Source organism: Calliphora vicina, chromosome 5 (genome assembly GCF_958450345.1).
Source record: "Calliphora vicina chromosome 5, idCalVici1.1, whole genome shotgun sequence".
NCBI classification, from domain to species: domain Eukaryota; kingdom Metazoa; phylum Arthropoda; class Insecta; order Diptera; family Calliphoridae; genus Calliphora; species Calliphora vicina.
Window position 1 is genome coordinate 43,925,774 of NC_088784.1, and position 15,768 is coordinate 43,941,541.

The 15,768-nt window shown below is 29.2% G+C and overlaps 1 pseudogene; it reads right to left on the reverse strand.

The window, feature by feature from the left end:
• Positions 1-331: 331 nt before the first annotated feature.
• LOC135961192 (putative nuclease HARBI1) lies at positions 332-11,802 on the reverse strand (annotated as a pseudogene).
• Between the last annotated feature and the right edge of the window lie 3,966 nt (positions 11,803-15,768).

A 15,768-nucleotide genomic window follows, 5' to 3' on the forward strand; every position in this document is an offset into this window, starting at 1 on the left:
ATTTATATTTATTTTCATTTTTGCATGTATGTATGTTATATTTGTATTATGGATTATTTACATATAAAATATTTCTTTTATCTACATCATTTTCTTTATTATTGCAATGATGGAAATTGTGTATCATATTATTGCATATTATTTATTATTACATTATAGTTTTCTTCATTGTGTATATTATAAAATTTTGTAATATATATTATCCAGTAGAATAGTCATTTGATCGTTGTTGTGATCAAAAAAATTTGGCACCTAGGATTATGAATCGTAGAATAATGTAGTGTATAACATTACATGTTCTTCGATAATCCAGGGGCAAGTGTAGCGTCTATTAAAGCTTCTCCTTGCCCAAGACCAACATGCGTGGTGAAGAGCCACGTCCTACTTGAGGTGGTGCTGTTACCGACAAAACATGTTGGATCTAGACCAGAAAAGGTCGAAAAAAATCAATAACAGACTAGGAAACCTTAGTCTGCTATTCGTTTATTCCATAAAAGTACAATTCCATTAAATAATTATTTATTATCTTTACACAGTCTGAATTCAGCAAACCTCAAGAACTGTGACGACATGATGCAACCTAGTTTACCAAACGACCAGATTTTGTAAAATGGAGCTTTTGCTTAAAAAAAATGAGATTCACATGAAGTACCAAATTGTAAAAACTAGAATCTTCTCCTAACAGCTTGTGACATTGCTGCTCTGATGATATGGTTGAAATTTTGACAGTAAGTATACATGTTTGTTACCATTTCATAACACTTACGTAAATTTATTTTGAACAGCACCTAATATGATTACTACAAAACTGACATGTTCTTAAATCTTCCAAATTCTAGATAACGAAACACCCTATACTGAAGTTTCTGATGTTTCCAAATGCATGTGTTAAGTGACCCCAGTTTTTACAAACAAACTTAGCATCAAAATGCAATTCAACAATCATCACAATCGTTTGTTTCCCGAAAAGTTAAATTTCTTATTTTATAATATTTACAAAAGTAATTGTTTATATGTTTAACAAGTACTTAATTATATATCTTTTTTTGTGTAATTAAAAATGAACAAATAAAGTAAATCTGCATAATATTTATTTAATAAAACTTTTCTTTTGTTTTTAATTAACTTTTAGTTAGTTTTTATTATTTTTCTTTTAAATTTTATTTCAATAAATTTATATACTTTTTTTAAAAGTACTAAGTTGTGTTTTCTTTATTTAAATTGTAAATGTCAAAATCCATATTGAGATGACTTAGATCCAGCGTTGCCGCTTTGGTCCAATTGGACCAAAATTGGTAGTATCAAGTTAACAAATTGACTTTTGGTAGTTTGGTTGGTTTGTTCCGATATTAGGCTACGATATTTCTGAATACATAAGTATTCTTAAGAACAAAATAATTAAAATAATAACGAAAAACTACTTATGTATGTTAAGCCAAAATAATAAAACTACATATTTGCAAAATATCAACATATCATTTTCTTAAATATTTAGTTTAGTCAGGTAAATGTGTATTTATTTAGTAGTGTTGAGTTCAAAAAATGCCAAAGGGCTCTCAAAACTTTTATTTTCTAATAATATGTGTTAAACTCTGCTTCAATATTTCAGTTTCATCTGACACTTTAAATATCCAATTATGGAAATTAGGACGCGTAATTTATTTCTACATGAAACTTATTTGTGTTGAATTTTTTCGGGATACCAACACTTTTAGGAGTTTTATGCTCGTTTAAGTAATTTTCGGAAGAGGGCCTTATATAGGAGCTATGGTCAATTATGAATTTAATTTTTAGGTGTAATTTATTTGTAAAAATGTTATTTAATATCTATATAAATCAAGCATTTATGACGGATAATGTCTTATTTCTGGAGGACATTTATATGGGGCTATGCGAAATACATGGACAACCAGACAGACGTACGGAAGGACATCGTTAAATCGACTCAAAAATAAAATCTCGAAAACTGAACGATTTTAACATATTTATGATTTTATAGCAGCAATAATATAATTTTAAGGGCACTGCTACACGTTCAATATATATTGTGATATCCATTGAAATGGATCATGCAAAATGAGGTTATTCTGCGATTTGGATTGCGATCCATCAATACCGTATGCTACACGTTCAATAAATATCGCGATACTGGATCGCGGTCAATATATATTGAACGTGTAGCAGTGCCCTAAGTTAACTATTAATTTTGAAACGAATCCATATAGCATTTCTCAAATGTTTTAAATTTGGTAGGTTTTGGTAGTTTTTAATTAGAAATTTGGTAGGAAAAATATTTTATGAGTGGCAACGCTGCTTAGATCAGAGGTTCGCAAAAATAAATCCTCTCACCAATACATTCAATTCTTTATTTTATTCAGTGCACCTACAAACACACAAATACAAAAACTGAAAAAATAAAGAAAAAGTCATACACCAGTGCTCATGCGTATTCCTAGTTGTCTCGTTGAGTGGACAACGCCTACTAAAATGTAAGAGCATAAGAATACGTGTGATTTGATTCTGCACAATTGTGCTTTGGGCTGCGCATTACTGACTTAGATCAGTGATGTTCAAAAATAAAAATGAAGATATTTGGTGAGAGAGCTACCCAGCAAACATAATGTCAAACACTTAAAATAACAACAAAATGAAGAAAGTTTAAATTTAGAATTTTTGTCAAATAAAACCAATTTATTAAATGAATATAATTTAAATTTTAAGGAAATGAAAGAATATACATTATACGGCCGAAATACTCTCAAATTTTTTATTTATTTTTAACTTTGTTTTTTTGTGTTCAATTGTAATTGAAACGCGTGTGTTTGCTATGCTTCATCCAAAAACTAACCAACAACAATGCTTATTGAATTTCTGAAAAATGAGACATTTATTACGCTCTTTAAAAGAGCGTAACAAATGTGTTTAAATTTTTTAAGCAATTGTTGTATGGGATGAACATTACTGACTTAGATCCTTCAAATAATAGTAATCACCAAAGTAAATTAATAAAGTAGCGACAGTACTACAACAAATACAACATTTACAAAAACCACAAGCAATTTTGTTTTTGGTTTAAGGTCTGAGCTGTCAAAGTTGCCTGTTGTTGTTTTTGCTTTTGGGCTTGTTGTATTTTTCGCCACAACAACCACAAGTGAATTGACAGTTCAGACCGAATAAAAAAAATAGTCAGCTGTTCTACTGAGTCTACTTTATTAATTTACTTTGGTAATCACGTTTTAAGTAATCCCATTTATCAAAATCTAGTTTTGAACGTTTATTGCTGACAATCTGTTAAGAGAAAAAGTTTATTAAAGAAAACTTATACTTTAAAATAAAGATATGTAAGTACTAACCTCAAATATAAATCGAAATTGCTGGGGTAGTTGAATTTCCAATTTAAATTCATCAATACGACCACCTATTAGGGCCTTAATTAATTCTATACCAAAATTGTTCTTGGTACGCAATTCTGGAAATAGGTCTTTGTTTATTTGCTCAGAGATATGATCGATACAGGGAAATGCTTCGGTTTCATGTGTATAATTATTTACTACTACGTGCTCCCAGTCATGAAAAAATGGTCCACGGGCAATATCATGTAAAAAAACAGCTATCTGTTAAATGTTACAACCTTCTTCGAGTTGTATTGCAGCTATTTGATATCGTAGAGGAGAGGACTCACTTTGGTATTTCTATTGTTCCTTTGAAATGAGAGAACTTATATTTTATCCAGAATTTGTAGAGGAATGGTCCACGACAATTGGATCTTCGCTCCGGAATGACCCGATTCATACTCGGCCAAAGATTGTCAACCCAGCGACAGCAGTATCAACCGAAAGTTTTTTCCCCAGGAAAGAACTATCGGCCACAGTCGAGCTGTAACAACAGTAACAACACATTATAACCCAATTTGTCCACTCAGAATACATACAATTTAACTCATTCTATGAGGCTTCTCGCCTTCCTCTCGTTATAGTCACCTCATAGGTTCTATCCACCAATTCCAAGTGGGCGAATCTTTTTATTCAGCTCTTGTTGCATCAAATATCTCTCGTCAGGATATGTTGCCGTTGTTGTTTTGTTGAAACACGATAACAAAAACATAATATGTTTATAAATTAATAAAACAGACACACATTTACATATAAACAATTAAAACATTTTAACAGTTTGCACAAAATTTATTTTCATTTTCTTGTTTTGTTTACAAAATAGCATTATATAGTGTTGTTTGTTTTAACGCACTGTCTGTATTAAACCGCAAATTTGTTTTCTCTTTCTAGCGAAATAATTTCAAAAAAGCTGATTTTAGTGTTTTTGAACTGTCAAATTTGACGCCTCTGTATACTCTGTGGTTGTATTACACTTCATTTCAATAGCATTCTCCAGTACAAAGGAAACATAAATTCAAGCCATGTTTTTTGTTTGAAAAATATTTAATATTTCAAATATTTTTCAAGTATAAAACATGATTACATTTCCATTCAATTTCAATTATGAATTGTGATAGTAATATAATTTAATAAATAAACATTTAATAATTATATTATTAAATTGTTCAAGCTTGTGTTTTTTTCGCGATTTGTTTTCATTATTTAGCGATTTTTAATTTAAGATATAGCAACACTACTTTTGCGATAACACATGATGCAACAGCTGTTATTTGACGCTGTTTGATCTTGCAAATGAATTGCAAGATCAAATAAAAAAATACCCAAAATGCAGGAAAATATTTGCTGTTTAGTGGTCACACATTGGTCACATTACAAGAATGTTTTCATATTGGCAAATAAATTTGTTTGACCAAATTCAGTTGTTTTCTTGTTTGCAGTGCAAAAATATTTTCTGTTCAAACTAGAAACATAAAATATTTGACGCTTAAATAAAAGTACTGAAATTTCATAATTCTTTCAAATGTAAAGCAAAATCTGGTAATATTTTACTTTCTAGAAATGTCTTTTTATTGATGAAAGAAATTAAAGTTGTTTTGCAGCTTTATTTAATAATTATTTAGAACAAATATTACCATAAATGTGACCACAAGTCAAATATATTTTCCCCTTTGTGTGTTTGATAGTATTTCGGTGTAGTTTGATTAAACAAATATGGCAAATAAATGTGTACAGTGTGAACACAAAATCAACCCATGAATTATTTGATGTAGTTTTGATCAAACATATTGTTACGAAATTGTACTTGAATCAAATATAACGATTTTAACGGCTGATTTAAAAGTAGCATAATGCTTTCAAGTAACAGTGCTGTAAAACTGTAACATATCTGTGGGCATTGTTAAATAAAAGCTTTCAGTTGATTTGATTGTAAGTTGGCAACGCTGTATTCGATTTCGAATAATCCGTTAAAGAACATTGTAGAAAGTACACCACAGATGGCGTATGATCTAGAATATTCGAACTTTGACAGTTAAAGAGCTTTCTAGATGGTAATGCAGTGTTATAAATAGTGGCAGAGGTTGCAGTCGTTAGTGAGTTTATCAGAGACGCTTTTCGATTAAACATCAACTAAGTGCCTTAAAGTGTGTTGTGTTTTTCAAGTAAATTCGTGTACATTATAAATTGTGTCTGTATTTCTGAGAATTTATAAACGTGTATAAAAAAAACATTGAGTGACTATTTAATTCTGCTGTTGTACATTTTAAATAAATAAAGAGTTGTTACAATTTTTAAACTACCAAACGGCTTTTATTTGCAATCAAAAGTATCCGGTTTATTTAAAGGAAATAAACCAGCGTTTTGAAAAGGTTAAAACGTAACAATATGAAACATCTTGTGTCAAATAATTTGCGTAGTCTGACCCTACCTTAAGACTTAACTTTTTTAAATTTTCGTTTTTGTAAAAGAACCTCTGTCGATACAAGACGTTTTGTCAAAACGAAAACTCGCGATCAACTGATTTAAAAATCTACAGTGAATGTCACTTAAAATCGTAGTAAAATATTATTCATTAGTTTTAGAAAGTTGGTGTTTTGGAAATATTTTAAAATGCTATTTTTATATTGTGTGTGCTATTACCTATCAGAAAATATGGTAAAATTTTAATTGCCCTTATCTACAAATAAAAAAATTGGGTAACACTGTCAGTACCCAGAATATCAACGCTTCATTTAAAATCGTACAGGCACTAAAAAGTAGCAAAGGATACCCTACAAAGTTTAGGATTATTTAATATTAAATTTTTTTAAAATTTTAATTATAATTTAATATAAGTTTACGAATTTAAGTGAAATATGAATTTTGTGATATTTTTTAATTTTCATCAATATTTTTTTAAGGAATTGAGATTTTGTTAACTTTTTTGTTGAAATACATATTTTTTGTTCCAATTAATTAAATGACTTTTAATTTTTTATATAATCACCGATAATAATTTCATAATATTTAAAAAAAAATATGTTGTACGATTTTGAGTGACACTCACTGTACTTGTCTCAGACAAGTGTTAGGTTTTTCAATCTTTGTTTTCGAAAAAACGACTTCTTTCGAAAGAAGCTGTTTTATCAAAAAATAATTGTTAAAAATGTGCTAAAACTAAATAGAGTAGGCTGTTTTGTCAAAAGGCAGTTACTAGTTTTTTTTAAATGATTTGAATTCTATGAGAGAAGTTGTTTTATCAAATTGAAATTGGGGAAAACCTGAAAGAGGTCGTTTTTTCGATTGCGTGTCTTATGTTCTAAAAGTCATAGAAATACGGCGATAAGACCAAAAGAAGCGCATTCAAATTTTATACAAAATACAAAAATCCTGTAAAATTGTCTTATCTCGAGAGAAGTCGTTTTGTCAAATGTCCACAGATATGATGGTATAACAACTGAAATAATATAACAATTGTTAGAAAGACTAGTTTACGCAGAAGATATTTTATTTCAAATGCACAAAAAATTGTATTTAATTCAGCAATTTATAATTTGAATTCTTATTTGAATGTATGAAATTTAACAATTTATATACACAGAAAAAACCAAAATTCAAATCCAATTACAAAATTCATTAAGTCAATTGAATATTTTATTGAAATGGAACCTATAGCTAGGTACTCTGTTCAAAATTTCGTGCGAAATGCTGTCAAACTACATATAAAATATTTGGAATGAAATATATGCGAAATAATTTCGCAAAAGCAGTACTCTGTTTTTATTGTGGAAAACATGTGAAATAAATCTGGCAACCTTATTTTTCCACACGAAATAACATACGCAGCACTTCTTTCGCACGAAATTAAAACCAACAGCTAGCTGTCAAACAGCATGTAAAATTTTTCGCATGAAAAAACCATAATTTTTCGCAAATATGAACAGAGTACTAGGCAAGGCGAATTTATACAAGGTGGAGTCAAACAGTTGATAATTTTTTTTTCGATTTTTGGTTTTAACAGTTGTCAAAGCTTGTTTTTATATTTAAATATCTACATATTCTAATCGTATTAACGAAATATTTATTTTTTACATAAATAAGTAAAGCCCTCACTATACAATTATCTACACTACATTAAGTTTTAATACATATTTGTTTATTTTTTCATTTTTGTTTTTTGACATTTGTTAAGACCAATTGTTGTATTTGTAGAACTGATAGCACCTTGTATAAATTCGCCTTGGTACTAGGCTTATCACAAAAATCACAAAATCAAACAACAAAATTTGTAAATATTTTATTGAAAAAAAATTTGTTTTTTTCTTATTAAAATATTTTAACTATCAATGAAACATATTATTTGAAATTCCACATAAAATCAAACAATATTTTTTATAAAACCATACAAACAAATAATTGGTTTTGAATAGATATTCAAACAATATTTATTATTAAATCAATTAAAATATTAATAACATTTAAATTCAAAATCAATAAATATTATATATAATATTATAAACAATATTTTCTATATAAAATACTGTTATACACAATATTTTCTATATAAAATACTGTTATACAAAATAGTTTCTACATAAAATACTGTTATACACAATATTTTCTACATAAAATACTGTTATACTCAATAGTTTTTAAAGAAAATACTATTATACATAATATTTTCTAAAGAAAATACTGTTATACACAATATTTTCTATATAAAATATTGTTATACACAATATTTTCTGTAAAAAATACTGCTATACAAAATATGGATTAGTTTCTGCCAAACTTACGGACTTTCCAGCAAACGGGAATCCAAGTTATATGGATATTGTTCACCTGTGGGAAGATAAACCAGTTTTCACATTCATCTTACTTGAAAATCAATCGTCTTACCATTTATGTCGTATTCTCCCAAATTTCTGTCATAGGAAGCTAACAGCGTCTGCAATTATACCGGAATGTTTAACAATAATATAATAAAGAATTTTAAGTTCATACATACTTACACATCTTGAAACGTGAGGAGTTATTGAGCCCTTGAACTCCTAGTCTGTTTCATGAAGACCAAAACTTAAAAATTGTGTACATACATAAATATTTTTTTCAAAGTTTATCAAAATTCACTATATATTTGTTTTTGTTTCAAAGTAAACATAAAATTTTTTCAATCATTTAAAAAATTGTTGGATTCTATAAAAAAATTCAAACAAAATTTTAATAAAGAAAATATTTTGTTATGTACAAGTGTTGTATATTATTTTTAATACATATTAAGCTAATTCACAAGGTGTCCTAATTTCAGAAGTACTAAAATAATAACATGAAAAAATACGAATGTTGTGAACAACCCCTCATAACTAAGTGTGCAATTTCAAATCTAAATTAGCTGATATAAAAGACCGATACAAAATAAAACAATTACAAAAATTTTCTGTTACAATGCCAAGTGAGAAAACTAAAATAATAATTATTTTCTATAGCGTTCATTAAATATTATTCTGCAACCACTTTTACGAAAACAAATAAAAATTTTTTCAAAAAAATACGTGAGCCAAGATAGCGTCGATTTTGGGAATTTAAAAATCCGGGAAGTAAAAATACCCAATTAATGGGTATTTTTAACTCAGCGTCGAATTAAGAAAATCAGGAAGTAAAAATACACAATTATAAATAATATGGGTAGTGGCTTGGTTCAAGCCGTATATATTATGAAAGTAGACCGTTTTTGGAACAAAATGAGCCAATCGTGCTAAAAATCGTGTGATTGGTTCCAGAGAAGAATGATTTTCTCCAAAATGGCCCAAAAAAATCGTTGCTGATTTATTACGGGAAACGTGGGAAGTGGCTCGGTACAAGCCATATATATTATGAAAGTAGACAGTATTTGGAACATAATGAGACAATCGTGCTAAAAATCGTGTGAGTGGTTCCATAGAAAAATGGGTTCCTCCAAAATGGCCAAAAAAAATCGTTGCTGATTTATTACGGGAAACGTTGGAAGTGGCTCGGTACAAGCCATATATATTATGAAAGTAATCAGTTTTTGGAACATAATGAGACAATCGTGCTAAAAATCGTGTGAGGGGTTCCATAGAAAAATGGATTCCTCCAAAATGGCCAAAAAAAATGGTTGCTGATTTATTACGAAAACGTGGTAATTGGCTAGGTACAAGCCATATATATTATGAAAGTAGACGGTTTTTGGAAAATAATGTATTAAAAAAGGTATTAAAAATAATTAAAAAAAGTAATATTAAAAAAATAAAAAAAAATATTAAAAAATAAAAAAAAGTTTTTTTCAAAACAAATAAAAAATATAAAAAGAAATATATTTAGTCCTCTAGGAAGAGGTGGAGGAAGTGGTGGTGCTGCATGCTGTTGTTGTGGTGGTGATGCATGTTGTTGTTGTGGTGGTGATATTAGTTGTGGTGGCAATATTTGTTGTTGTAGTACTGATGAGGTTTGTTGTTTTAGTGCTGCTGTTTGTTGTTGTTTTGGTGGAGCTGTTTGTTGTTTTGGTGCTGCTACTTGCTGTTTTGGTAGTACTGTTTGTTGCTGTGGTGCTGCTGGTTGTTGTTGTGGTGGTGCTGCTTGATGCTGTGGTGGTGTAGCATGTTGTGTTGGTTGTACAACTGTTCTACGTATCTTTTTTTTAAATATTTCACATTTTGGGGCTTTTGTAAAGGGGTGAATAAGTATGGCATTAGTTTGTAGCCTCGAAACTCATTGTTTTCAAATCGGTCTTTTATTTTTGATTCATTAAAAATACGGCAGTCGTGGGTACTTCCTCTTCATCTTGCCACTATATCTAAAATTCTATGTTGGGCGTTGCAAACCACCTATACAACAAATAAATAAATTCAGAAATTACTGATTAAATTTGTTGTTACCTGCACATTCAGCGAATAAAATCCTTTCCTATTTATATAATATTGGGCTAGGTCACCTCCAGTTTTATTAATTTTGATGTGTGTTCCAGCTATGGCACCAATAATTCCAGGAAAGTTCCTGATAGCTTTGAATTGTTTAGCTACTTCCACCTCTTCTTCTATAGATGATGGCATTTTTATATAGTGTTTCCCATGCTAAGCCAAGGCACGAGCAACTTTTTCACAAATGCTGCTTACCGTTGCACATAGGTCTGGCGACCAACTTTTTTTGGCCAAAACTAAAAATTCACTTATATACACAAATTCATACAAATGATACAATTAATAACAAAAAACATACATTTTATTAAGTTTTTAATAATTTAACTTTTTTCTATTTTTTTTCACTTCCACTCTGCCAAACTCTGAGTAAATCACAATTTTTGAAGTAAAAGTATCCTGAAACAAAAATTGATTTCTTAAAAATAAGCAAAAACTAGCAGAAAGTTATGGATGATTCCTAAGCACAAAATACCACTGTAATTTTGTGCGTTTTTGGTTGGTTGAAATCGGTTGAAATTATGTATGTTATATACATTATATAATTATGAGTAAATTATAATTTTTGAAGCAAAAGTTTCCTGAAACAAAAATTGATTTCTTCAAAATAAGCAAAAACTAGCAGAAAGTTATTGATGATTCGTAAGCACAAAATATCACTGTAATTTTGTGCGTTTTTGGTTGGTTGAAATCGGTTGAAATTATATAAGTTATATACTATTTTTTTTTTATAAAAAGTTAAAATCACTGATTTTTAGGTTATGAAAGTTTTTTATGTAATTTCTTATTACCATAATTTTTATTGAATATTTCACTATTAAAAATTTAACTACTTTCCATCGTCATTAATATCCATAACTAACTGACTTAAAAAGTTTATTTATTTTCGTGTAATATGTGACTCAAAGAAAACAAAAAATTACACCACGTGTTTCAGTTTACCACTGCACTTAAAACATTGAACTTTCTCCCTTCATAGAATAACGGTTAATTGAAGTTTGTAAAAACAAAATATTTTTTTTTGTTTATCTGAAGTGTATGCTACTACATCCTAACAACAAATATAGGAAAAAGAGTTTTGAGAGTTTTGGCCAAAAAATGTGGTTCGCCAGACCTATGTGCGTTGGTTGTGCAAGACCATGAAGGTCTCCAGCATCATCCTGAAACTAGAAGAACGTTGTTTGTTTTCGTTAACATCACAAACCACACAACATACTTCTCTTCGTCCCCAACAACGTAAAGCTGCTAGAACTTGAAGTTCTGGCGGTGTTCCACATCCTCGACGATCTACAGAAATATCTGTTTTAATTAAATCGGCAATTTTCCTTACCGTTTGTTTATTAAAACGATATTTTTTCTTAAATTCGTTATCCAGAATGGAAAACCGGTCGACTCTCTTCTTGTAAATTTTTGCTTGACGAGTTTGAAATTTTGGCAATTGTTTCTGTTAGAAACAAAATTCAATTAGAAACTAAAATGGTTTAATTTACACTCATACTTACCAATACGATCTATTAAAAATAGCGTGTAAATTATTTGTTAAATTATTACAATTTTTCAAAATTAACACAAATAAACATCAAAACCATAAAAAGTAATTTTAAAATAGATTTAAAATAGGGTCGAACCAATTTTAAAATTCGTTTATTTAAACAACATTTGAAATAGGTATTTTAAGCTAAAATACGTTTATGAATACAAATTTAAGGAATTTGGCTTAAAAATGCCTTAAAATGCTGTTTAAAATTTTTATGAATACGGCCGTAAGTGTTTTATAATCTCTTAACAGTCTAAATCTTATACATAAACGTTTAAATATTGTTTTTATTAATTTTGTCTTTTTTATGTTGGCAGCAATATGTAATTTTACTTGCATTGTTCATTTAGCATTTATCGAACACCTGATTGTCGAAATAGTCGGTTGAAATTAATGAAACCAAATTTCAATGCCCGTAAAAAATAGAAAAAAAAACAACTTGAAATACAATCGAATTACTTTTTATTTCCAAATACAAGTGAATCAAATAAAAACTCCATCAGTCTATCATATGGAAATTTAAGACATCATCTTAATCTAAAAGGTTAATTTAGAATAATTCTTATCGCATTTGGTAAAAAAATATTTTAAAACTTTTTTCGATAATATTCAGAAGTTTTTTTATTCTGAAAAAATGTGCTAAATCTGTGGTTTTAGAAGGTGAAGGATTTGGAATTTTAATAAAGTAATTACACCATTGTGATCACTGATGCCTCAGAAATCAGAAAATATATTATATACAGTTTTTTGAAAATCACTTGGTAACATTTTCACATTATTGATGGCAAAATCACGTTGTATTTCCTTTAAAACTACTAAAATTAAATAAACTAAGCTAGTAACTACATAAACATAACAACTGTAGGGTTTTAGATGGTTGACCAGACTATGCATTCACTTTTTTTATGTTAAGAGCTCACAACGTCATCGTGTGGCCTGGTGTTCTATATGTTTGTATAGAGACACACATGACCCATCTATCGATCTACAAGCCATTTGTTTGGCAAGCAAAACTCTTTTGCTTTGGGTAGTTGATGGCTTTATGTCGCCCCATGTACATACGAAAGTAAGTAAATACTACAAATAAGATATTTACTTACATACAAATACTTATGTATTCTCATATACTATGTATCTATAGTTTAGTGACTTCATTCTTTGGATACCGCCGCAAAATGTTGCAGTTTAATTGGTTATAAATTAATTAAATGTCGATTAATAATCCGGGTTCTTGTCAGTTTAGCCATAGCAATCGCTTTGTATGCACGTACATTGGAATAGTTGAAAAACTTTGTATGGGAGTTTTTGCTTTGTTTTTATATTTTCATTACATAATGTATACGAGTATTCGTACACAAGTTCAAGTATTTCTATATACATATGTATGTACAGAAAAGAGTAACGTTACCCAATTGGCCACGTCTTCAAGACATCCTTAATGATGACAGCCGGAACAAATCGCCAACGACTTATTCGAACAAATGTTGCGGAAATCGTGTTCGACTAATGTCGCTCAGTTTGTCGTTTACGAAATAAGAATGAAAATTTCGTCTATATATTCACTGACGACATTATAGAAGATTAATTCCACCATATTATCTTCAACGATTATTAGGCGTCAATATCGTATACTTTGTCGTCAACGATTACATAAGCGACAATGTCCACAATCATTGATGACAATACTGTAAATATTGTCATCAATGATCGCATTAACGTTCTACCGTCAACTATCGTCCTCTACTTTGTGGCCAATGTTTATATTGGTAACAATATTAAAAAAATGTGTAACGTCCCAGTTGGCCAAATCGTTATTGACGACGCGTCGCACAGAGGGATTTTGGTGTTAAAAAGTCAATTTTTCAAACACTTAATTTCAAAAATCAAATGATGCAGTTTTGTAGAGAAATGTTTAAAGATGAAATGTACACTAATAGTTTTAAGAAAAATTTTATTTTTTTAAAAAAAAATTCAAGTAAAGTCCATGCAAGGGTGTTAGCAAAAATTTACTTATATTTTCACGCAATTCAGTGGTTTATTTATGTATAATTTTCCTAATAATACCATTTAACTTTAACTTATTCGAAAAATATAGCATTTCTCCATAAATACCAACAAAAAAATTATGGGGATATCATAAACCGTTAAGAAGATATGACCATATTTATAAGCCTCTAAAAATTATTTTATTTTTGATTTTCCATGGAGAAAAAAAAATGTTGCCCCACTTTCCCCCAAGCTGTTTTTTAATAAAATGAAAGGTGGGATTGTCTTGTTTCAATTAAAAGAAAAAATAGTTTTCGGAACAGGATGAAAACTTAAAATTTTTTGTCGAATAATAAACGAAATATCAAAAAAAATTCTTATCTATGTATGGGTTTCGTGGGCGGTGGGCGTGACCGATTTAATTGAAACTCGGCATGCGTTCCTTTTTTGTTTCAATAAATCAATTTGGATTGTATGGGCAGTGGGCGTTGGGCGTGGTCGATTTTGATAAAATTTTATTTTTTTCTTAATTTAGTCCATATAATTCTCGGTGCAAAATTTCAATGCTCTACGACCACAGCTTATAATTTTTGCACAAAATTGTATTGCATTTGGATTGCATGGGCGGTATGCGGTGGGCATGGCCGATTTTAATAAAACTTAGCATACGTTCTTCTTTTGTTTCAGAAAATATATGTACTAATTTTCTAGACTTTTACTTGGATAGGACAAATTTTATGCGAAAAAATCTATTTGGGTTGTATGGGCAGTGGACGTGGTCGATTTTGATAAAATTTAATATTTTTCTTAGTTTGGTCCATATAATTATCGGTGCCAAATTTACCACTCCTGCTCTACTACCACTCCTTATAATTTTTGCAAAAAATTGTATGAAGCCATCCCTCTGTGCGTCGTCGCGACGTTTGCATCAATGATGTCTGCAGGAATTTTTCAAATTTATTCTGTATAAAATGCAATTTAGAACAACTTTAATAACAAAGTCGTGTAATTTGTTGTGTTTTGAGCCTAATAGTAGACAGCATAATGACACATTTTTGAATTTGTCTTGAATAAGATATTATTGAGGACAGGATGAGCGACAATTGCATGCAAATTGTCGTGTTTGAAGTTACATTTACGACAAGATGAGCGACAATATCTTGAACTTGTGTCTTTATTTATGCTTCTTTAAAGACAAACTTATCAACAACTTCACGTGTGTTGTCTTGTTTCAAAATATATTGACGACGAAATGAGCGACAGTGTCATTAAGTTTTTGATACAAAGAAGATTTGTTGAGAACAACAAAGACAACATTTATAAAAATTTGTCGTGTTTCTATCCTCACTTAAGGTACGGTCACACACAGCTAATATTTGACGTTTATCGTCAAATATTTCATTGCCTGAATCTGACCACAAATAAAATTTAGAGCAAACAACAAAACAGATGATTTTAGTCAAACAAAATTATTTGTCGGCAAACAAAATATTTTCTTAATGTGAACAAAGTGTGACCACTAGCTACATAAATACCTAAAAAATATATAATTTGATCTTGCAAATATTTTTAAGGTTAAAGCACTTATTTCGAATTGTAAAGTAATCATTTTATTAGAGATTTATTGAATTTTGTTATCATATATTGAATTTAAATTTTCACTTTTTGTTTGACCAAACTGCTGCGAAAAAGAATCAGTAAATATATTAGCCGTGTGGTCACACTATATCAAACACTTTCATAAAATAATTGTTTGATCAAATAGAAAAAAACAGAAAATTATTTGCTCAGCATGGCGGGAAAATAAGAGGAGATTATTTAAATATTTTTCGTACTAAATTAAAGACACAAATTCACTATTTTTTTTTAAACATAAATACATATTCAATATTTCTTGAATATTTGTTATTTAAATTATTTTCACTAAATAATTGCATCA